Source organism: Martes martes, assembly GCF_963455335.1.
Source record: "Martes martes genome assembly, chromosome: 3".
Taxonomy (NCBI): Eukaryota; Metazoa; Chordata; class Mammalia; order Carnivora; family Mustelidae; genus Martes; species Martes martes.
Genome location: NC_137890.1, coordinates 4,206,076 through 4,230,768, shown reverse-complemented (window position 1 = coordinate 4,230,768; position 24,693 = coordinate 4,206,076).

The following is a 24,693-nucleotide window of genomic DNA, read 5'->3' as shown; positions in this document are numbered from 1 at the left end:
AAAGGCAAAGCTGTGCCTGGGTTTACATTCTCATGGAAATAAAATTGACACACGCTACACTGACTATTACTATTTATTCCAAAATCAAGTGTTTCTGGCCTCTGTTGTCATTTTTTTTTTTAAGATTTTATTTATTTGACAGACAGAGATCACAAGTAGGCAGAGAGGCAGGCAGAGAGAGAGAGAGGAGGAAGCAGGCTCCCCGCTGAGCAGAGAGCCCGACGTGGGGCTCGATCCCAGGACCCCTGGGATCATGACCTGAGCTGAAGGCAGAGGCTTAACTCACTGAGCCACCCAGGAGCCCCTCTGTTGTCATTCTTTAGAAGTCCCTCAGTTGAAACAAAAGCTTCAATGGCATCAGGAGGTTACAAATTTCCCTTGGTGTCTTACACATTTGCAATGATCTTAATCCTATTATTGCAAATTTTTTAGTTTTTTTATGACTAGTATATGTTCTTAATTAAAATAGAATTTTAAATTATTTAAATAAAGATTTCAGAGATTGAAGTGAAAATATTTCTAAAATAACACTCACGTCCCCAAAATAAAGCTGTTGAATTTTGTTGTGGTTGCTATATATTTCAGCAGTGAGGTTGAGTTGATTTGTGGAACACAGAATTAGAGAATCCAAGGAAAATCGTAGAATATTATCACTTTTCTTAAACAAGAAAATAGATAAGTCTTATTTGTAGGTTTTAAAATACTTGCTCAGATAGAATGTCTCACTATTTTGATGTTCTTTTATTAAGTACACACACATGAAGCCCGTTACGTCTTCTTGGAGACTAAACTCCTTTATCATCTGTAATGTCCGTCTCTTGGTCTCTGACAATTTCCTTTGTTTACAGTATGTTTGTCTGAAATTAATACAGCTACTCCAGCTTTCTTTTGATTCATAATAGCATGGTATCTTTCCCCAACTCTTTGCTTGTAACTGATTTTTGTCTTTAAATTTTATTTTTATCTTTTAAAGATTTTATTTATTTATTTGACAGAGAGAGAGAGATCACAAGCAGGTAGAGAGGCAGGTGGCGGGGGGTGGGGTAGGGAGAAGCAGGCTCCCCGCTGAGCAGAGAGCTTGATGTGGAGCTTGATCCCAAGACCCTGAGATCATGACCTGAGCGGAAGGCAGAGGCTTAACCCACTGAGCCACCCAGGCACCCCTTGTCTTTACATTTTATTTTTTTTATTTGTATTTTTTAATTTCTTTTCAGTATAACAGTACTCATTGTTTTTTGCACCACACCCAGTGCTCCATGCAATGCGTGCCCTCCCCAATACACACTACCTAGTTCCCCCAACCTCCCACCCCCCGCCGCCCCTTCAAAACCCTCAGGTTGTTTTACAGTGTCCATAGTCTGTCATGGTTCTCCTCCCCTTCCAATTTCCCTCAACTCCCTTCTCCTCTCCATCTCCCCATGTCTTTACATTTTAAATAGGTTTCTTGTTGACAACATATCGTGAGGTCACATTTGTTTGGTTTTAATTCGCTCTGATAATCATTATCTTTTAATTGGCGTTTTTGGACTATTGACATTTAATTAACTATTGATATACTTGATGTAGTTGGACTGATACCTACTCTGAACATCACATGCCACTTCTGTCTGCTGGGATTGCTAGACCTAGGACCTCTGCAATTGTGGCGCTCCCCCCACCAGGTGTCTCGCATTCATGCTAGCCCACCCTCACCTGCAGCATTGCATCAAAGTCACCCTGTTAGGGTTCTTACCAGCTTGTGCTTCCAACCAGCTGTGCTCCAGGAAAGCTGATCTCAGTTCTGATTCTCTGCATTTACTGTCTCTCCAGATTTGGAGGAAGTCATTCTCATTGTGACCTCGGTTCTCTGATGAGCTCAAGAAAAGTCATTGCTTTTTGTTTTTTTCTTTAACTTTTCTCTTGTTGTAAGGACAGGACTTCTGAGATCTTTATATGTAAAGCTGAAACAAGAAATCCTGCAAAAAGGCTTGACATTCAAATATTAATTAATGTAACTCACCGCATTAAGAGAACAGTGGAAATAATCACCTAAAAATGTAGAGGAAAATACTGGACAAGATTAAAGAAGTTTCCTGGTAATTTTTTTTTTAATACCCTACACTTAAGTAGAGATTCTACTCCTTTTAGGTTTTCTCATATTTAATCTTTCACAGGTCAAGATATTTTTGATAATGTTCAGCCTTCTGTATCCCTTATCAGTAGGATATATCATGACATTGCCTCCTTCTTTCACATGCACACGGACACTTGGCCAGCTGATCTCATCTTAGGAAATTTCTCTAAGGTTCTCTCTCTATTTACTTTCACTGTTCTAGTCCATAATCAACAACAGAATTCTTCCATCCTTCAAGCGCAAACCTCCAAGTAAACTAACTAGTCGGGGAAACGTGAGTCTCATAAAATCTATATTACAATAGCAAGGACACAATCAATCATATTAATCTTAGATATATTGATTATATGATTTTTCATTAAAGCATTAAATATAAAACATAAAACATATAAAAACATAAAAAATTTTCATTAAAACATTAAAACAACATTAAACGTGTTGTTTTCCTTGAGTCTCCTTGTTTTAATTTTCATTGACTGATGTTATGGACTGAAAACACTTCCTAACAGAATTAATATACATTCATTGAAATGTTCATAGATTTATAATGAAAGACTACTGACATCCCTTTAAGTAAAGATAATATAATGATGACTTAGACAAAATAACTAAATATTCTTAAATTAATTTAAAGTATTACCATTTTCACAAATTCAACATTAAATCTATCCTTTTCATGAAACTGAAAAATCATTTCATTTTTGTCAAAAGTTTATTTTATTTTACACATTAATCTTCAGAAGTTATATCAGCATTTCTTACTAATTTAGAAAATCTTCATATGTATTCAAACTTCTAGTTTTTTTCACAGTGTTTTCCTTTTTACTTAGGAGATATATAACTTGAGAACATTAATTTGTATTTGTATTGAGAACATTAATTTGATTTACGTGAATGTAAAAATAACAAGTAAGCCTATGTGTGAAAAAAATGCAACTTCATGTAAATTATAACTGAATTGATATAAACTTTTGACCTATTGACAAAGCATTTAGGAAAGTTTAAATGCCTCATGTCTACAGAATGGTAGCGACTCTGTCTCAGACTTTGCCAAAACACGTTATAAAATTGTGTTGTTACTTTAAAATGCTAAGACTGTGCACTGTGAGAAACATTTCAATTTTCATGCTGTTTAGTAATCCCGTGTTCTGTAATCAAAGCGTTTAGTAATCCCTTCTTCTGTAATCAATTCCAAAGAAACATTATTAAATATAAAGGATGCATAAATGCAGAAAGATTTTATGGCATTTTGAACATAATTAAAAATCTGAAACGAAATGATTTTTCAGTACTATGAAATAGTAAAGGAAGTTATTCAGTAGGATATTATATAAAATGATTTAAAATAAGTTAAGATGGTTAAGAAGATATACTCATGATTTAACAGTAGGCAAAATGTTTACATAAAACCAAATCAATAAAAAAAAGAATGTACCTGTCCTAGAATTAAAAACATATTAACAAATTTTGTGCAAAAGTAATCAAACGTTGAGTGTTTTTTCCCATTTTGTCTCATATCGAAATTGTGTTAAAATTGCAATAAATCTATATATAAAAGCAAAACAGCTGTTTTTAGCTGTTTTTTAGCTGTTATTAATACATGTATGAGTTGAAACAGAGGTAATATATGTGAGAGTTCTTATTGTTGCCAAAAATCTCACTATTTAAGATTACTCTAAATAAAACTATTCAGTAATGGAACTAGATAAAAGGAGAAAAATCTAATTACCAGAACCTTTAGAGGAAAAAAAAAAAAAAGAATCTTCCTTCTCTTCCTGTAAACTTGTGAATTTTGTTCCTAATGTTTCCATGTGAACTTATTTTTATAAATGTGCTAAATAAATGCAGAGTTAAAATAAACCATCTAAGTCTTTGCTTTAAAAAAAATAGGATTTCACATTACTGAACTTTCTCGTAGTGCATGCATGCTACTAATGTCTACTCAATGAACTCAGTACAACAGAGAGAGAGGGAGCTGGGAGGGTTGGGAGGGGGGCAGAAGTGACAAGAAATATTGATTTATCAGTTTATTACATGTTTAAATGTCTTCAGTGGAGTGTCTCCTAAGTTCTCTAAATACATATATACATATATTTATACATATGTATATTTATATATTTGTATATAACTATCAAACCTGTTGGTATATTCTATATTCATTCATAAGTATTTATACCATTCAAAGCTAGCAATTTTTGCACTATTTCTAAGTATATTAAAGATTTTATTACTTAAACATTCTTTAAATATTATTAAATAATACAGAAACTTCAAGATGCGATAATATTTTTAATGTTTTACTAAAATCTTAGATGTTAAATAATATTAAAATAATGTCCTTTCCACCTAATTGTTTCATAAGCCTAATAAAAGTGTAGGTGATAAGGAGATCTATGGAAATATTCTTTCTTTCTCATGTGGTTGAGTATTTAAGATAATATCCCAAATAGTTTCTCCTGGGATAATTCTTAAAGAATTATCTCTTCCAAGAGAGAAGGGTAATACATGAGTTGTGAAAAGAAAGAAAAAAATCGGACACACTGATCTGAATAGGAAACTCAGTGTTCTGGTGAAGGCAAAATAAGGGTGGTGACCCGGGGGTCAAGGCCATTAGAGGAGAACGTGATGAGATCCATGATTCGTTGCTGTATTCTGGTAAACAAAGTGAAGTCATAGAGAGCAAGTAACAATGTTCCATAATAATCACACTGTAACTCATCGGCAGGTAATCTGAAAAGTGGAATAAGAACACAGAACATACGAGGAAGGGCTCTCCTAACCCTAATGTAGTTCTTCAAGGAACAATTCTGAAATACACAAAAATACCTCCAAACTCCGTCTTTCCACATTAAACAGTCGTTGTGCTCAGTTCATTCCTAACGAGCCAGTTGGTGGGATTTTATTGTGCATGTGTTTTATGGTGTGTGTGTGCATTTCTTTAGAATACAAGCTCCTAAAGGATAGGCATTTTGCTTTCTTTTTGCAGACTTGTGACAGTGGCTTCTTAAAATAGTTTGTGTGTAAAATTTGTCTGCAGAAGATTCCGTGATTCAGAAACAGCAACAACAACAACAAAACCCAACAGCTGTTCCAGCCGGGCTCAGCCCTGTAGAGAACTGGGAGACATTCACCTCCACGGTTAAAAAGAGCTGGGCAAGAACACCTCCTTACATCACACCGGGCCCCGGTGTGACCCGGCGCAGCTCTGCCGTGGGCTCTGCCCCTTGGGCTCATCCCGCAGGCTGGCTAGCCCTCGGAGCCCTTGGTCCGTCTTTCAGCTGTTGACCTACTGGTTGCCTGAGAGAGGGCTCAAAGGCCATACGCCCTGGGCAGAGTGACTCCCCCCACCCCCACCTTTTTTTTTTTTTTAAGATTTTCTTTGTTTATTTGTCAGAGAGGAAGAACGCAAGCAGGGGGAGTGGGGGGCAGAGGGAGAAGCAGACTCGCCGCTGAGCAAGGAGGCCATTGCAGGACTCAATCCCACAACCCCCGGATCACGACCTGAGCCAAAGGCAGAAGCTTCATTGACTGAGCCACCCAGGCGTCCCAGGGTGACTCCCCTTTTAATGCGTACTGTTGGGCCTGGCAATCAGTAGGTTCCGAATAAATATTTGTTAAATATTACTAACTACCTGCCTAGGTGTCCCACAGTTTACTCATGCTCTGCAGTCTGAACTGAACTCAATTTTTCTTCCCAAAGCCTGTTTCTACACCCACTTATCCTATCTTCATCTTATTATCCTCCCAGACACAGGAGGAAGAGATTTCGGAGTCAAATTTATTTCTTACTTGCCTTTATTCACTCATAAATAATTCATTAATTCTACAAATATTGCTGCTAGGAGTTAAAATAAGTGCGGGTGACACAGAGTCAAACAAAACACAGCCTCTGCTTTCAAAGATAATTGTGTCTGGTGAGAAAGAAAGACAAGTAAATCAAGATTTAGAGGACGACACGCAAAGCGCATGGCAGGGCCAAGAAGGAACATCCACCGGGCAGAGGCCAGGAGGCCAGGGCCGTCTCTCTGGGGGGGGGGGCCGGTGTCCCGGGGAAGGAAGGATGGAGGCCGCAGGGAGGGGACGGGAGGGGGCGGAGGAGATGGCGTTCGCAGAGGCAGAGAAGGTCACCGTGAGCGGCACGGGGTGCAGAGTGGCCAACGTGAACACTGACATTGGGGGAGTGGGACTCGGGCTAGGGAGGCAGGGAGGCCGGCCTTGTCTTCCAAAGGCCGGAAGCCCTGTGGCACCAGAGAGGATGACCCAAACCCACAGCCCCTTCGGCAGGAAGGTCATTTCCTCTCAGTCCCTGAAAGCTCCAGACGGTGCCTGAGCGACTTCCCCCGGGACTTCACGACCTGTGTGTGTGTGAGTCTGCGTCTGTCTGTATATGGGCAGCATGTGTGCATGGGTATGACACGCATGGGTCTGTGTGTGTGTGTGTGTGTGTGTGTTGTGTATGTCCGTGTGTGTGCTATTGTAAGGAATATAGCTCCCATTATGCCGCAGGCATCCAGCAAAGTATCTTGTCAAATTTCTGGCCCTGTTTCTGTATGTTTACAGCAATTCTCTGTAAGTTGTGAACTAGCTCAAAAGGGAAGCACAGGGTTAGTTCTTTGTTCTGGACACCGAGGGGCCACAGGCGAACACGGACTGCTCTGTAGCCCGGGGAACTCACGATCCATAAATAATAAAAACAAGTACAAGGTACTGTGGGAAAGCAGCTTGCAGAGGGAGGCGGCCGCCCCCGGAGGGCGGGGACTGGGACAGGACTAGCAGCCTCGGGGCCCGAGGCCTCTCACCACTGGGCAGTCGGGCCGGGCCACCAGGCATCCTGCTCTAAGTACACAAACTCCCCTTTCGTGACTTAGTCGGGAGCCTCCTGCAGGACTGAGGTCAGTCTCCTTCGTCTGGGGATCGTGAATTCTCCTCTTCCCAAAATCTTCTGTTCAAATGAAAACTCCTTTTTATGAAAACATTCCAAATTTAACAAAAACGCCTGGGGACGTCAATGAAGCCAATGTATTTCAATGTTTCTTGGTTGAGAAGACGTATAATGAGAAAATTCAGTAAGTTTTTATTACCACTGTTGTAAGGTGGCAGGATTCTGTGTTCCCGCAGTGCCCGGGTTCTGGGTCACGCTGCTTCGAAGACGGAAGAGCGGGACGAGAGCAAGAGCGGCGGGCACAGCTGACTGAGCAGGAGGACAAAACTCCCGGAGAGGCAGCGGGACCCGGGGGGGTTGCCCCCAGAGTTTCTAGGTTTAGGGGGTTTTATGAGCTCTTCGGTGGTACTTTCTTAGGCAATCAGGGAGTGCTGAGGGATGCCGATCGGGGCTTGGGTCACGAGTCTGTGTCCCTGTTAGGTTAATAACCACGTGCTGATGGTCTCTCTTTGCTGACATCTGGGGGCTTAGGTCTTAACTGGCCTTTGCCCGTGATGTTGACACACGCTTTGGTGGCTCGTTGTCTTATTTAGGACGTTTTGCAGAAGTTGTTCAGAACGTCCGTGTGGTCCTGGCCAAGCTGCAAAACAGGGTGTCAGTGCCGCTTGATCCTAGCTGTCCTGACTCCATATTTTCTTCTTGGGGACCCGGGCCTGACTACCTAACCGTCCAACTCACTCCTAAAAACAACAGCACCTGTGTCTAGTAGGAAAACGTGGTCTCTGTGTGTGTCTGTGTCCGTGTGTGTGGTGGGCGTGGATGAAAGAGATGTTTGCAAGAATTATCTAAAACCCACGCTGATGAGGTTGTCTCTGCGGTTGGGGGAGAAAACAGGTAACTATGGCTTCTAAACACAAAAGAGGAGTCCAGTGCGATGAGAAAGTTAAAAAAAAAAAAAAAAAAGGTAGTAAAATGTCACATGGAGGTTTCCCTCCACAGCCCTGGGAAACCAGGCTTTTATGGACTCTGCTGAGCGGGACTGGGCACCAGGCGGGGCCCCTCATCGTAGGGTAAAGCAGCTGGAAAAACAATATAAGAAAAATAAGTAAATACGTAAAATGCAAAAGGCCTGTTCCATGCTACAGGGGATTAGATTTTTGGTTTGAAAAAAGAAAGTTATTGAACAATGTGACCAACAAAAACAGTCCAATCATACCCAAAAGTTAGACAAAGTATCTATAACTAATACAACTATTTTCAGAAAGACTTGTGAGTCAGATTTCTGATTTTTAAGAACATAAACATACATTTTATTGTGGAAAAATCTTGATATAGAAGATGCAAGAATTTTTGAGGCTTAATAGCTAATAGAAATAACATACTGTAGGGGGCCAGGGCAGGCAGCCCCAAACGGACCACAAGGGCATGTTGATTATTTTGAATTGATGCTATTCGAGAAACAACTCTTGCAAAGATACTGAGAACCTCCCCTGTCCCCAGCGAGCAGGAAACAAGTCTCCTATGTGAAAAATACTCTTCCTCTGCTCAGAAAAGTCATCCTTATCATTGGAGACTGGGCTTTCAAGTCAAGAAATCTGTAGACACAAATCTTGTTATTATTATTATTATTATTTGACTAATCTACTATCTCAGCACAAATTCTGCTTAGAATTCTATATTTTTTAAAAATTTTTTATTTATTTGAGAAAGAGAGAGAGAGCAGGGCTCCATCCCAGGACCCTGGGTTCACGACCTGAGCCAAAGGCAGGCGTTTAACTGACTGAGCCACCCAGAGGCCCTAGAATTCTTACTAATTAAAGCTCCCGAACACCTGTTTTCCTTACCCTCTACGTTCTTCCCAAATTTATCATCTCTTTGCCTAAAATGTGTAAAAACTGGCTGTCTTGGTCATTTCTTTGGACCTCAGTTTCCTTATTAGGCCTTAGTGCACAAGAAATAAAACTGGGTGTTCTCCTCCTCTTAACCTGTCTCATGTAAATTGAATTCTTAGTCCAGCTGGAAGACCTTGAGGGCAGAGGAAGAGTTCTCCTCCTACAACTCAAAATATAACATGATGAGCTCTGCAGGGGGGGCCCACAAGTTTTATAAAACTCCAAGGGTAGGTTTGAGGTGCGTCAGCAACTGAGGCTATCTGGCCTAGAAGATGCTAGATTTGTAGGCAGAAAGAGTTAGGAGTCCCCCCAAAATGAGAGATGAGACACAGCTTTCCTGATACAAGAGAAGTCCTTCTAAGCCCCGGGCCATCTTGTGAGAGAATTTAAGAGCAAAGAGCCACTGGGGGCCAGGAGAGAGCTTGTCACATCAAGGGTGACAAATCAGTGGTAAAATAGCCAGTGCTGGTTCAGGAGTGAAGACTGACCTGACACACGCATTGATGAGTTAGTTACCTGCGCAGGATTTGAACCTCTGAGCACTCAGGTTCCGACCCACAGAGGCAGAGAATCGAGAGTGCTGACCTTCACAGCCCATGAGACTTCCACCTAAACTTTGTCACCCGAAGGTGGCTTCTGCCCCAATCTGTGCTGAATTCCCACTATGTAAATGCCTTCATAAACATGCATACACCTTGGGCTTACGTTTCCCCAGTTTTGTTGTTCAGGGGACACTGTTTGGGGAAAAGATCCTTGCTGTTCTCCCTTCTTGTTGCAAGCAAAACCCTACTTTGCCCTACTATTTATTTATTTATTTATTTATTTTTTTATTTTTAAAAGATTTTATTTATTTATTTGACAGACAGAGATCACAAGTAGGCAGAGAGGCAGGCAGAGAGAGGAGAAAGCAGGCTCCCGGCTGAGCAGAGAGCCTGACTTGGGGCTTGATCCCAGGACCCTGGGATCATGACCTGAGCCGAAGGCAGAGACTTTAACCCACTGAGCCACCCAGGTGCCCCACTTTGTCCTATTCTTTGGCTTGGTTGTCTCTGGGGGCTCAATGACCACCAAGAGGCAAATCCAGTTTCCTACCGGTAACAGATTCAAATTAAGTAAGTAAGCCCAATAAGAGTTTTAAATAATAAGTAAACATATTGATGTTGATTTTGAATATAGGTGAGGTCTGGAGCTGACCGCCAAGCAGGAATTCTTGGGACGTCTTTGGTGCAAAGAAGTGATTTTATTAAAACATGGGGACAGGACCCATGGGCAGAAAGCGCTGCATTGCAAAGGTGAGGGGTGACTGCATACTTGGGAGTTGAGAGTAAGGAAAACGAGAGGTTTTCAAAAGAATTTTTTTAAAGATTTTATTTATTTATTTCAGTGAGAGAGAGCACACAAGCATGCACGGGGTGGGAGTAGATGAGGGGGGCAGAGGGAGAAGCAGACTCCCCACTGAGCAGGGATTCCCAACACGGGACTAAATCCCAGGACCCTGAGATCATGACCTGAGTTGAAGGCAGATGCTTAACCAACTGAGCCACTCGGGCACCCCTCAAATGAATTTTTGGATGGTAAAGAGGACCCGTAAGATACTGGAAGTCTTGCCATTGTCAAGTGAAGGTTGTTTTCCTCTTTAGTAAGATATTCCGGGAGGAATGTTATTCTCTTCCTATCACAAGTCCTTGTCAATGGGCTGCAGGCCATAAGGGAATTTTATTTTATTTAAATTCCCTTCTAACTTTGTTTATCACATCACTATGGATAGGTGGGTGACATTAAGGCTCTAGGCAATTGAGTTTATGGGTCTCTGGGAGTTAGGTTATTGACAAGAAAACTTTTTCTTGTAAATCACTGAGACCTTGGTAAACGGAGGGAGACTCAGGTCTGTTCGACTGTGATTTCTATTGGTAAACCATCTGTGTTGTTGTTGTTGTTTTCTTCTTAGTTTTAGGGCAACCAGAAGTGCCTGAGGAACGGGGAGGATGAGGGGATGGGGGAATGGGGGGTTTGGGGGGATGGAGAATGGGGAGGATAGGTTGGGGACAGTGCAGACATTGACAAATACTCTAGGAACTTTCTGTAAAATACGCCATTTCTGAAATATTTACAGTACTAGCATTTCTCTCTCAGCAAGGCTCAGTCAGCATCCCTTCCAACTCGATGCATCTTCCCATGCAACCATAATAGTAACATATTAAATAAACCTAATGATTTCCAGCTTGCCTCTTTTTATAGATGAGAGAACAAATCTTTGTGATTATCCAGGGCCCCTCTGGGAAACCTCAAGCTACTTTTGGGTTTAAAAGATATCCTGAAAATTATCATTTTTCTATATTTAAGGTCCAATGGAAGCATGAAAACATCACGGTTGTCATGGGAAATTTGGACTTTTGATTAAGACAGAAATGTGGGTGCCTTGAGAGGCAACACCTGGCCAACTAATCAAAATGACAATAAAACATTTAAAACAAACCCTGCCATTTCATCAACGACAAAAAGATGCCTCAGAGGTATACAGAGCTGAAAAATTATATCATTCACATTCTAGAAGAAGAAAAAAGCAAGACAAACTGAAAATTGATGACTTTTCTTGAACCCAACAGAGACTTGAAGTTACAGGGCAGAAGCTACAGAGGAGACCCAGAAGTCTGCAGAGAGAAATAGAACTCACGCATTTGCCTGGGGGCAGACCTGTCTGGGTGCAGTATGGATCTACTATGAAGTTTAACTGGAAAAATTTAAGAAGATGCTAAAAGCTGGACGTGGGCTCTCATGTGAGTGTCATGGGGGACACTGACGTAGAGGGCTTGTCACACTCCTATGGGCCTTTGCCCCAGGACACATCCACCAGCATCTCAAGGAAAATCAGAAATAATCCGCTTCTTCTCTCTGCACCCCGCTGTAAAAATGTACCCAGACCTAACCAGTCTTTTCTCACTAGAGAAAACTCCACCTGAGTCAGCAGAAAAGGTAGGACAGGTGTCCCACCACTGCTGGAGGAGGGGACAGAAGCCCCACTGAGACACAGCACAGACTCATTCCTCCCTTCTTTCCTTAGTCGGAAAAGGCCAATCTGCAGAAGAGGAGGGACAGAACAGCCTGGGGACTCTGTTGCTGGGGGAGGCAGGGGTGGGGAAGAGTGACAACCTCAGGAGGGCAGGAGGCCTTGTGAAGACCACACACCCAAGGTCCAGGTCTCCAGGACTTCCCTAAGTCTGACATCAAACCAGAATGTAATTGAAAACCCACCTCCTGTGCAGAAGCTTTTGATCTTGATGAAGTCCCAGAAGTTCATCTTCCCCTTTGTTTCCTTTGCCTTTGGAGACGTATCTTGAAAGAAGTTGCTGTGGGTGATATCGAAGAGGTTACTGCCTATGTTCTCCTCTAGGATTCTGATGGATTCCTGTCTCACGTTGAGGTCTTTTATCCATTTCGAGTTTATCTTTGTGCGGTGTAAGAGAATGGTCGAGTTTCATTCTTCTACATATAGCTGTCCAGTTTTCCTAGCACCATTTATTGAAGAGACTGTCTTTTTTCCACTGGATATTTTTTCCAGCTTTGTCGAAGATTATTTGATCATAGAGTTGAGGGTCCACATCTGGGCTCTCTACTCTGTTCCACTGGTCTGTGTGTCTGTTTTTATGCCAGTACCATGCTGTCTTGGTGATCACAGCTTTGTAGTAAAGCCTGAAATCAGGTAATGTGATGCCGCCAGTTTTATTTTTGTTTTTCAACATTTCCTTAGCAATTCGGGGTCTCTTCTGGTTCCATACAAATTTTAGGATTATTTGCTCCAGCTCTTTGAAAAATGCCAGTGGAATTTTGATCAGAATGGCATCGAAAGTATAGATTGCTCTGGGCAGTATAGACATTTTAACAAGGTTTATTTTTCTGATCCATGAGCATGGAATGGTCTTCCATCTTTTTGTGTCTTCTTCGATTTCTTTCATGAGTGTTCTGTAGTTCCTCGAATACAGATCCTTTACCTCTTTGGTTAGGTTTATTCCCGGGTATCTTGTGGTTCTTGGTGCTATAGTAAATGGAATCGATTCTCTAATTTCCCTTTCTGTGTTTTCATTGTTAGTGTATAAGAAAGCCACTGATTTCTGTACATTGACTTTGTATCCTGCCACGTTACTGAATTGCTGTTTGAGTTCTAGTAGTTTGGGGGTGGAGTCTTTTGGGTTTTCCATATAAAGTATCATGTCATCTGTGAAGAGAGAGAGTTTGACTTCTTCATTGCCAATTTGGATACCTTTTATTTCTCTTTGTTGTCTGATTGCTGTTGCTAGGACTTCTAGTACTATGTTGAACAAGAGTGGTGAGAGTGGGCATCCTTGTCATGTTCCTGATCTCAACGGGAAGGCTGTGAGCTTTTTCCCATTGAGGATGATATTTGCTGTGGATCTTTCTCATAGGTAGATTTGATGAAGTTCGGGAATGTTCCCTCTATCCCTATACTCTGAAGCGTTTTAATCAGGAACGGATGCCAGATTTTGTCATATGCTTTTTCTGCATCAATTGAGAGGACCATGTGGTTCTTCTCTCTTCTCTTACTGATTTGTTCTATCACATTGATTGATTTGCAAATGTTGAACCATCCTTGTAACCCAGGGATGAATCCCACCTGGTCATGGTGGATAATCTTTGTAATGTGCTGTTGGATCCTGTTTGCTAGGATCTTGTTGAGAATCTTAGCATCCATATTCATCAGTGATATTGGTCTGAAATTTTCCTTTTTGGTGTGGTCTTTGCCTGGTTTGGGGATCAGGGTAATGCTGGCTTCATAAAAAGAGTCTGGAAGTTTTCCTTCTGCTTCAATTTTTTGAAACAGCTTCAGGAGAATAGGTGTTATTTCTTCTTTGAAAGTTTGTTAGAATTCCCTAGGGAATCCGTCAGGTCCTGGGCTCTTGTTTTTGGGGAGGTTTTTGATCACTGCTTCAATCTTGTTACTAGATATCAGTCTATTCAGGTTGACAATTTCTTCCTGGTTCAATTTTGGGAGTTTATAGTTTTCCAGGAATGCATCCATTTCATCTAGGTTGCTTAACTTATTGGCATATAACTGTTGATAATAACCTCTGATGATTGCTTCTACTTCCTTGGTGTTAGTTGTGATCTCTCCCTTCTCATTCATAATTTTATTAATTTGAGCTTTCTCTCTTTCCTTTTGGATTAGTTTGGCCAAAGGTTTATTGATCTTATTGATTCTTTCAAAAAACCAGCTTCTAATTTCATTGATACGTTCTACTGTATCTCTAGTATCTACCTCATTGATCTCTGCTCTAATCTTGATTATTTCCCTTCTTATGTGTGGAGTTGGTTTGATTTGTTGTTGATTCTCCAGTTCTTTGAGGAGTAGAGACAGCTGGTGTATTCCGGATTTTTCAATTTTTTTTAGGGAGGCTTGGATGGCTATGTATTCCCCCCTTAGGACTGGCTTTGCTGTATCCCATAGGTTTTGGACCGAAGTGTCTTCATTCTTATTGGTTTCCATGAATTGTTTAAGTTCTTCTTTGATCTCCTGGTTGATCCAAGCATTCTTAAGCAAGGTGGTCTTTAGCTTCCAGGTGTTTGAGTTCCTTCTAAACTTTTCCTTGTGATTGAGCTCCAGTTTCAAAGCATTGTGATCTGAGAATATGCAGGGAATAATCTGTCTTTTTCTGTACAACAAAGGAAACAGTCAACAAAACAAAGAGGCAACCCATGCAATGGGAGAAGATATTTGCAAATGACAGTACAGGGAAATGGTTGATATCCAGGATCTATAAAGAACTTCTCAAACTCAACACACACAAAACAGATAATCTTATCAGAAAATGGGCAGAAGATATGAACAGACACTTCTACAATGAAGACATACAAATGGCTACCAGACACATGAAAAAATGTTCATCATCACTAGCCATTAGGGAGATTCAAATTAAAACCACGTTGAGATACCACCTTACAGCAGTTAGAGTGGCCAAAATTAGCAAGACAGGAAACAACGTGTGTTGGAGAGGATGTGGAGACAGGGGAACCCTCTTACACTGTTGGTGGGAATGCAAGTTGGTGCAGCCACTTTGGAGAACAGTGTGGAGATTCCTCAAGAAATTAAAAATAGAGCTTCCCTATGACCCTGCAATTGCACTACTGGGTATTTACCCCAAAGATACAGATGTAGTGAAAAGAAGGGCCATCTGTACCCCAATGTTTATAGCAGCAATGGCCACGGTCGCCAAACTGGAAAGAACCAAGATGTCCTTCAACAGATGAATGGATAAGGAAGATGTGGTCCATATACACAATGGAGTATTATGCCTCCATCAGAAAGGACGAATACCCAACTTTTGTAGCAACATGGACGGGACTGGAAGAGATTATGCTGAGTGAAATAAGTCAAGCAGAGAGAGCCAATTATCATATGGTTTCACTTATTTGTGGAGCATAACAAATAACATGGAGGACATGGGGAGATGGAGAGGAGAAGGGAGTTGAGGGAAATTGGAAGGGGAGGAGAACCATGAGAGACTATGGACTCTGAAAAACAACCTGAGGGTTTTGAAGGGGTGGGGGGTGGGAGGTTGGGGGAACCAGGTGGTGGGTATTAAGGAGGGCACGTATTGCATGGAGCACTGAGTGTGGTGAAAAAACAATGAATTCTGTTATGCTGAAAAGAAATTAAAAAAAAATTTATTCCCCCCCCCCAAAAAAAAGAAAACCCACCTCCTCTCTGCCCCCACTCCACAGCCACACTACCAAGGCTCCAGCAAAGAATAAGGGGAGATGCCCACGAAAGGGAAACCGTCTCTAGGGAGAAACACAAAGGCACAACCTGGCACCAACCAGGGAGATAAGATATCGCTGGCAGCTGGACGTCTGTGGTGTCCATCACAACAACAAATTTCGCCTCCAGTAACTAGAGCAAAATAACCTTCAAATCCAGCCCAAAGCCCACCCAGAAGAAAACAAATGCCAGACTAACGGCATGGAAGAAGGAGCAGAGTGAACACTGCCTCCGTATCTACCATCATCCACAAACTCCTGAGACCCACGGAAGGTAAAGACAAAAAAATACCACCACAGTCTGGAGAGTCAACGTAATAATCATCATGACCCAAATCCATTAGGAAACAGATGTTGAGAGTATCAGGCAGAGAATATAAAGTAATTCTGACTAATATGTTAAAGACTATAAACAGAAAAAGCAGATAATGTGCAAGATCAGAAGGTAATTTCAGCTGCGAGAAGGATACTGTGAGGAATAGCCAAACGGAAACATTAGAGTAAAAGGCACCGTCACCGAAGCTGTATGGATTCATCGGTGGACTTGACATGGCTGAGGAAATAAATGCTGGCCTTGAAATAGATCGGGAGGAGTTACTGGAACGCAACACAAAAGAGAGAAGATACCAAGAAACCCAGAGTGGAGGGGCCATCCCCTGTGGGATGATATCAAAGACTTGACCACGTGGGCAGCTGGAAAGCCAAAGCAGCTGATAGAGAACGTGAGGGAAGAGGTAGTCAAAGGAAGGGAGGCTGAGGACTTTTCAAGATTCTTATGGAGGCCAAACCGCAGGTCTGAGAAGCTGGAGAATACTGGACGTGGTAGATCACACGCACGCACACACACAGACACACAGACACACACACACACACACATACACACACACTCAAGCATGTTGCATTAGAACTCTAGAACTCTAGAACCAAAGACAAAGAGAACATCCTAGAGGCAACCAGAGGCGGACTCTCCCCTACAGAGAAACAAGGGTAAGACTTACCGCACGCTTCTCCTCAGAAACCGTGCAGCCAGGAGACAGGAGGAAGGACAGATCCGGAGCGCTGAAAGGAAGGGACAGTCATCCTTGAGATCTATATCCAGAAAAAACATTTCTCAAAAATGAAAGGAAGTAACAAATCTCCCAGGCAGACAAAAACTGATGGAGCTCATGCCCAGCCAATCTACTGGATAAGCAACGTTAAAGGAAGTCATTCATGGAGGAGAAGTATGATACAGGTCGGAAACCTGGGTCTAAAAGAAATGAAGAGTTTTGGAAAGGAAATAAAACGTTATCCTATTTTACTTTCTCTAAAAGATAAATCACTGTTAAAGAAATAATATTAGCGGATGCCTGGGTGGCTCAGTTGGTTGAACCGCTGCTTTCAGCTCGGGTCATGATCCCAGGGTCCTGGGATCGAGTCCCGCATCGGGCTCCTTGCTCGGCAGGGAGCCTGCTTCTCTCGATGCCTCTGCCTGCCTCTCTGCCTGCTTGTGTGTGTACTCGCTCGCTCTCTCTCTCTCTGGCTAATAAATAAAATCTTTAAAAAAAAAAAAGAAATAATATTAGCAATGGATTGTGTGATTATAACCTGTGACAGTAAAACATGTGACAAAGTTGGCAGGAGAGGGGCGCCTGCGTGGCTCAGTCATTTGAACTTCTGATTCTTGGTTTCTGCTCAGGTCATGACCTCAGGGTGGAGAGTTCAAGCCCCACATCAGGCTCATCCGAGCTCAGCCGAGAGTCTGCTTGGGATTCTCTCTCTCTCTCCCGCTGCCCCTCCTCCCACTCATGTACTCTCTCTCTCTCTCTCAAATAAATAGAATGTTAAAAAAAAAAAAAATTGGCAGGAGGGATACGAGGAAGAAATTCAGAATATACTGCTTTGAAATCTTTATGCTGCCCCCAATGTGGTATGATATTTTAGGTGGACTTGAGAGATTTACAAGTGTATTTTATACACTCAAGGACACAATCTTCTTCTCAGTTGGAGTGAACTAGTCCTAGTGCTCTTCTCTGTCTTGGCTACCGTATTTTATTTGCACATGGTTTTTCTCACAATAAACATTATTGTCACGGGGAGGGCATTCTCAGCTCAGAGACTGAGCCGGTCATAAACACCTATATTCACAGCCATTTCACTCTGTCTTAGTCTGTTCAGGCTGCTGTGACAAAAATGCTATAGACCAGATGGCTTATAAACAATATGAATTTACGTCTCACTGTTCTGGAAGTTGGGAAGTCCAAGATGAAGATGCTGACAGATGCAGGGTCTGGTGGGGGCTGGTTTTGGTTCCCAGATGGCCATCTTCCCAGTGTGCCCTCCCCTGGCAGGAGGGACAAGGGACTCTGTGGGGTCTCTTACAAGAATCTCATTCCTGAGGGCTTCCCCCTTATGACCTTATCACCTCCCAAAGGCCCCACCTCCGAATACCATCACATTCGTGGTTAGGTTTCAACATATGAGTCCGGGGGAGGATTCAAACATTCCGTCTATAGCATTTTCCTTTGCAAAATGTAAACAGTCCACAGTTTCTACCTCCTAATCTGATTCTCTACATCGCTTTATTGGACAGTGTACCTTTCCTCAAATAACTTAACAGATTCTGAATTAACCTTTTTTTTTTCTTTTTTCCTGAAAATCCAGCATTTTCTTTCTGATCAAAATATATGTGATCCTTTATTGACTCTCCTTACCAGAGGTCGTCAGGGATAGTGCTCTCAGTCTCCCCGTGGAGAGCGTACTGACAGTCACCTCTACTTGCTGACCCTTAGAATCTGTACCAGGTTTACGCTGAGGCCATGCTTTCTCTGGGTTGCCCCCAGTCAGCTGAGGTACCAGTGCTAGCCTGTTCCTACCTGACATGAGAGCCCTACAATGGGAAGCCTTGCTTGGGGCCTCATCATCGGTCTGTGGAAGTATGACCTCCCTCTCCCTATCCAGCCTGTTCTCCTTCTCTTCCCATGGCTGTCTGACATGCATCATGATCTGGAGACTTCCCTGCTCATTGCCTGTTCATCATCCCTCTTTCTTTGGTCCTCACAGATCCCTCCCTCAATAAACTTTTTGCATACCTGGTCCCATCATGACATCTGCTCCTTGGACACCTGAAAGTGACACAGCATCTTGGCACTTACTAAAGCTGATTTTCACAAGCAAATATCACTATCACCATTTTACAGTGACAAAATTACTTCTAGGTCATTTGAAGTTGGTTCTGCTTGGTCCCAAATTTCATCCTCTTTTTACTGCACAACACAACCTCTATTGACAAGTATGTCTCTCTCAGATGAGTCAACAGATGCTTGAAGACTAAATCCTATTTTTAGGCAAATAAATGTTATATATATTTGGTGTGTATATTCCCCAAGTGAAGTTCTATAGATACCAAATCTAATTTGATCAATTATACACATACTACCTGTCTCAAGCTTGATTAATTGCACGATCACTTTGATGAAGACTTTTAGAAGCATGGAAATATGCACAATTCTATTAAGGACAAATATTATCTATGTACTCTTACAAAACATATTTAAATCCTTGTTCTAGTACTTCTTAGAGATTTTTCAATTTTGCCCAAGAGGCCACATATAAAAAATAATAAGATATTTTGCTACCTAAGCAAAATGTAGAAACTTACAATAATAACCTAAAAACCTGAAATTCAGTCTTTGGATCAAAAGGGCCTTTGATCCAAAAAAAAGATGCTATTTCGGAGTTAAGGAGTAAAAGAGCTCTATAAATGTGAGTTATGATTAGGAAGTGACTTTTTTTATACCTAGATTCACTGTTCAAGAACAGAACAAACTTTTCCATCCTGTAAAATCCGGCCAATTTCTTAAACGATGAACAGCAGAACCTTTGCCTCCAATTACAAGTGAGTTGGTGGCAGTGAAAAGAGCCAAACCCTCCAGCATTAATTACTCTTAACGAATTAGCAGAATAAGCCTCCTCAAATGCAGGCGGTGAAGAATGTATGTTTACCCAGTTCTTTTATAATGAGATACCGCTCTCTATTTGTCATAAAACAAGTTTACATCCCTGATGAATAGGAACCTTGTTAAAGAATGCTAATACCTTCTAGAGAAAAAGAGTCCTGAGCTACTGTCCAAAGACAAGCGTAATAAAAATTCATATTTTAGTGTCTCATGCAGGAGAAGAAAATGTGTGCCCCCGTGTCAGCAATAGTTACATAAGGTTTTTGTTATGTCAAGCAAAAACTTTAAAACTCTGACTTAAATGGCAAGAGGAATCAATGTAGGATTAAAAATACAATCGTTTAGGAAGAAGACTAATGTAAGTGTTGGACGACTCAAACCAGAGAGGCACTTGGCATTTCATTTGCATTTAGAGCAAACGTTGTCATTATTTTAATATAACTGAAAATAACAAGGCTGCTCTATTCAAAAACATTATGGATTCTCTGTTAACTAGTAACTAGTGCTTGTTTAATCAGTGATAGTTTGTATATATCGCTCCATGGTCTTGGTGACCAAGTGTGCATGAGACCGCTGATGAAGACATTAGGGTTAAAATCATGCAACCCCACTTTTTCACTATAATTACCACCAACGCGATCTTCACAACCCTGACTGTCTTGTCTCAGTTGTTCAAACAGGCAGTTTTTCTGCCTCTGCACTCACTATTCTTATTCTTTCTCCTACTAAAAGTAATCAAACAGGACAATGTATTGGAGGGGATCCATTTGGAGGACTGTGCAATGAAGTATTTAGGAGTAAAAGGAGTGTTCAGTTTATAACTTACTCCGACGTCGTTGAAAAAACATAAAACAGATGAAGTAATGTTAATATTGGGGGCTTGGGGAGCGCCTGGGTGGCTCAGGGGGTTAAGCATCTGCCTTCAGCTCAGGTCATGATCTCAGTGTCCTGGGATCGAGCCCCACATCAGGCTCTCTGCTCAGCGGGGAGATGCTTCTCCCTCTCTCTGCCTGCCTCTCTGCCTACTTATGATGTCTCTCTCTGTCAAATAAATAAATAAATAAATCTTAAAAAATATTTGGGGGTTTGGGATAAAAGGTCTCTGGGAATTCTTTGCATCATTCTTGTAAATTTTCTGTAAGTTTTTAACTAGATGTATAAAAAATTTTAAACACAGTTTGTAAGTCTGTGACCAGGTGACCATTTTTATTAGTTTTGTGGCCAACAATGTTAAGTTTACCCTGATGATTAAGAAAATACATCTAACCCTGTAGGGCCTTGCCTCTGTGAGAAATGAATACTGAGCACCATTTACAGAAGTGCTAGAAATATGCAAGAATGAAGAGGTATTTTTATTAAAGATTTATGAATTATAAGTATTTTGGGTTATTGCCATCTCTGTCCTCATTAATAATAGTATCTATAATAAGAAAGAGCTGTGATGGCCATGATCTCGGTCATAGGCCAGTCTCTGGAAAGATTGTCAGGGTTTGGATAAATGGTTTTATTGTTGCAAACTATCGTTCAAAGATGAATGAGGTTTCTATCAGTTAAAAAATGATGTGGATAGTGAGACCCATCTTTCTTACTGTTAGAGAAAGAAGCTACAACTAATCAAGGAATAGAAGGCTTAGAATGGATTAGAATCAGACATTAGAATGAACGTGTGTGTGTGTATAGAAAATGAAGAAATAATTACAGATATGTGTGTATGTGTAGGTTATCATGCATGTACAATTTCCTAGCTCTGTCTGCTGAGAGAATCTAGAAGCAATGACACCCCAATGTGGCCAAGTGTACTCAGTACCCAGTTCTTCTTTCTAGATACTATTGTCCACTAAAAGAAACCAAAGCACCTCGGAGAAATGGCTGATTCTGGGAATGCGGCAAGGAAAATAAAAGGTGATCCTAGACTTGTGCCTCGGCATGTAAGAAAGGGCCCTAAACTAAACAAACATACAAAATGATGGAGATATGAAATGACCCAGAAGCCCATCTAAAAGATCTCCCAGTGGATACATCCAAAACAACTTGGCAACAAAACACATAATGTAAAATTGTTTATATCCTAAAGTATAGAAAAACATGCAGGAGTTCACACTGGTATAAGTAAACAGGTAAGGAGAGACAAGATCTTCTTACAGAAGAATTCCAAATAACATATGTACTTATTCCTTATTCCAGCAGGTAGAACTTAATTTCCCTCCCATTAGGGATTTACTTACCAAAAGAAAACAAAAAATGAAAATAAACTCCCAAACCAAGACAACTCTTTGCTGTTTTCCATACATTGTCACCAAAAATTTTATTGCCAATGTGCACTAATCACTCAACAATATTGCCAGAAGGCTCTCAACTGTGGGCTACAGTCTCCGCGGGATCCCCACTTATATTCATCACTCATATGGAATTCTTAAGCTGCCTAGAACATTTTAAAGGAAAACCCAGATACTGGGAGGAAAAGAGAAAAGAGGAAAACCATATTCTCAGCTCTGAGAAATGTGTTTATTTTAAGAACAGAACACAATTGTTCTTTACCGAGTGGATGTAAGACTCAGCACATAAATCACACCCCAGAAAAACTTCAATGAGAAGTCGTTTGAGTGTGGATTAAAGTACTCATAATTTAAAATAGCAATTTGTGTTTGGCAGGACTGCTTTTGATTAATTGCTATATGAATTTAAAAAATCCCCAGGACAATGAGTTGCCAAACTAACATTGCAAATATTGCATTTTTCATGGGGCTGGTTCTGGAACATTAAGAGAAGTTTCAGTGAAAGGTTATTGTGACCGGCCCATTGTGTGACTGGGAATTTCTTGTGTGATCTGGGATGATAAGGGTGATTCTTGAGAGCTGGAGAGGATATGACTGTTTGGTACCCCAGCTGGCATTTTATTGAAACTAGAAATGAGATTGCAACTATGCATGTTCTGCTCCTGAATTTGAGCATGTTGGAATCCTAGCCATGTCTTTCTGTGTTAGAGTTACCAGTGACGACCTCTCAAGTACTTTAAATCCAATACTTCTATAATTTGCAAGGTGTGATTACAAATGTCCAATGAGATTATGCATATCTATTCTATTACATTAGTTATATGTAATATTAACATTTTTAATCCAATATTATACATTACATATATATTTAATTGGGGGGAAACACATAACCTAAATGTACTCTTTAAACAATTCCAAGGTCATAGTTGGAACTCCTATATTTTTACATTCATTCTTTGTATGTCTTACACTATGAAAACACGTTAGAAGAAATCAAAGCACCAAGAAATAAATAAATGAACAAATTAAAGCACCAAGAACAGGTTTGATATGCTTTCGTCCCATCGTGTCAGCTGGGGGAGACTCATTTAAATCTCTTAAATGATATCATGGGCTTTTCATTCTTGTCCTAGAAATTCAATGAAGCCCAGAGACATTCACCCTATGACTATAACCCTATGAGTGAGGAGCTTTGCAACCCAAATACTTAGAATTTCTGAGCTGATACTGAACACCCCTCACCATGGGAGTTAAGAGAACTTGTAAGCCCCGATTTCGTAGAAAAACTCTCACAATATTGAAATGTTTGTCCTGGGTTTTCTATAAATAATGGGTAGAGTATATGTGCATGAAGACCATCTGCTCTAGAGTCTAGAGTGTATGCCCACATTCTCCATCAAATCACAGGGGTCTCAGGAACACACGCTGTCTACTGTTCTCATTCCTATGATGCAGCTAACAAGCAGGGTTTGTGCAAGGTGCCATTCATGTTCATGGACTTGAGTTGGCCAAAGACAAGAAGAGACATCCAAAAAAAAAAAAAAAAAAACCATGATGCAACTTTTCCTTTGCTCTAAAATCTCTAGTGATGGCAGTCTTCACGAAGACCTGAAGGTCTCACACAGGTTCACCATAAATGTAAATATTACCCCAAATTAATGAGCGCTAACATCTGCCCAGTGATGGCCCTGGGTAGGAGCGAGGGATAATCATGGCAAAGGGTGTCATGACTGACAAATGATTTGTTGAAAATCTATGGTAGAATAAGCCAGAGGAAATTGCTGCCTGGTAGCTCATCAGTCAGACTTCATCAATTGGCTTGGGTTAATTCAGCTTCCGGACATCGAGTTCTTTGATGAGGTTATTTTTCACATTGGGCGGGTTTGTTCCACACTACATCATATCTCGAACAAGGTTATGTCATTATCTATATAATATTTCTAAAATGGGAAAACCCTTAATCACTCCTGAAGTGAAAAATAAGATTGTATTCTCTTTGACTTACATTTTGTGGGGTTTTTTTTCAAGGTCTTACATTTTAATTATTACAATCATGTGTTTGAAGATACTCCTGCCTTTTCCACTACCTTCAAATGTGTTGAAAATTCAAAAGTCCATTTTTCCTGTGTCCTTATACTTACAGTGTCCTTTACTTTGAAACACGTTTCCATTAGTTTGAAGCTGAGGGAAGTTCATATTTTCTCTTCACTGCATTTCTGAAATTCACTGTGCTTTTAAAAAATGATATTAGGGAATTCCCTAGATTTTCCTTCTTAGCGATGTTATTAATGATACATGTCTTCATTCTTGCATGGAGGACGTTGGCAAGGATGAATGCCATGTGTGCGTTATGTAGTCACGCGATGTATGGATAGCCTCTTCTAAGAGTGGAAGTGACCATATGTGTTTCTCTATTCAGTATGTTAATTAATATGTTAACATTAATATGTTTATTAATCAGCATCATAAAGTATTAGTCCACTTCCTTTCACTAAGAAAACTCCAGACACAGGACGCCTGAGTGGCTCAGCCAGTTAAGCATCTGACCCTTGATCTCAGTTCAGGTCTTGATCTCAGGGTTGTGAATTCACAAGGAGTTCCACACAAGGACACACAGAGTAAGTAGGCATGGAGCCTACTTAAAAACAAAAACTCAAGACACTTGGTATACTGATTTAGAAAGAAAATATAAGGTAGGGTCGATGTTCACATCATAGCCAGACAATAGGACCAAAGCAGGAACACATCATCAAAACCCATAAGAAACGAGTTGAAGAAGAGAAAGTTGCACAACATTTTCAAGGTGAAGGTGAGTATGAAG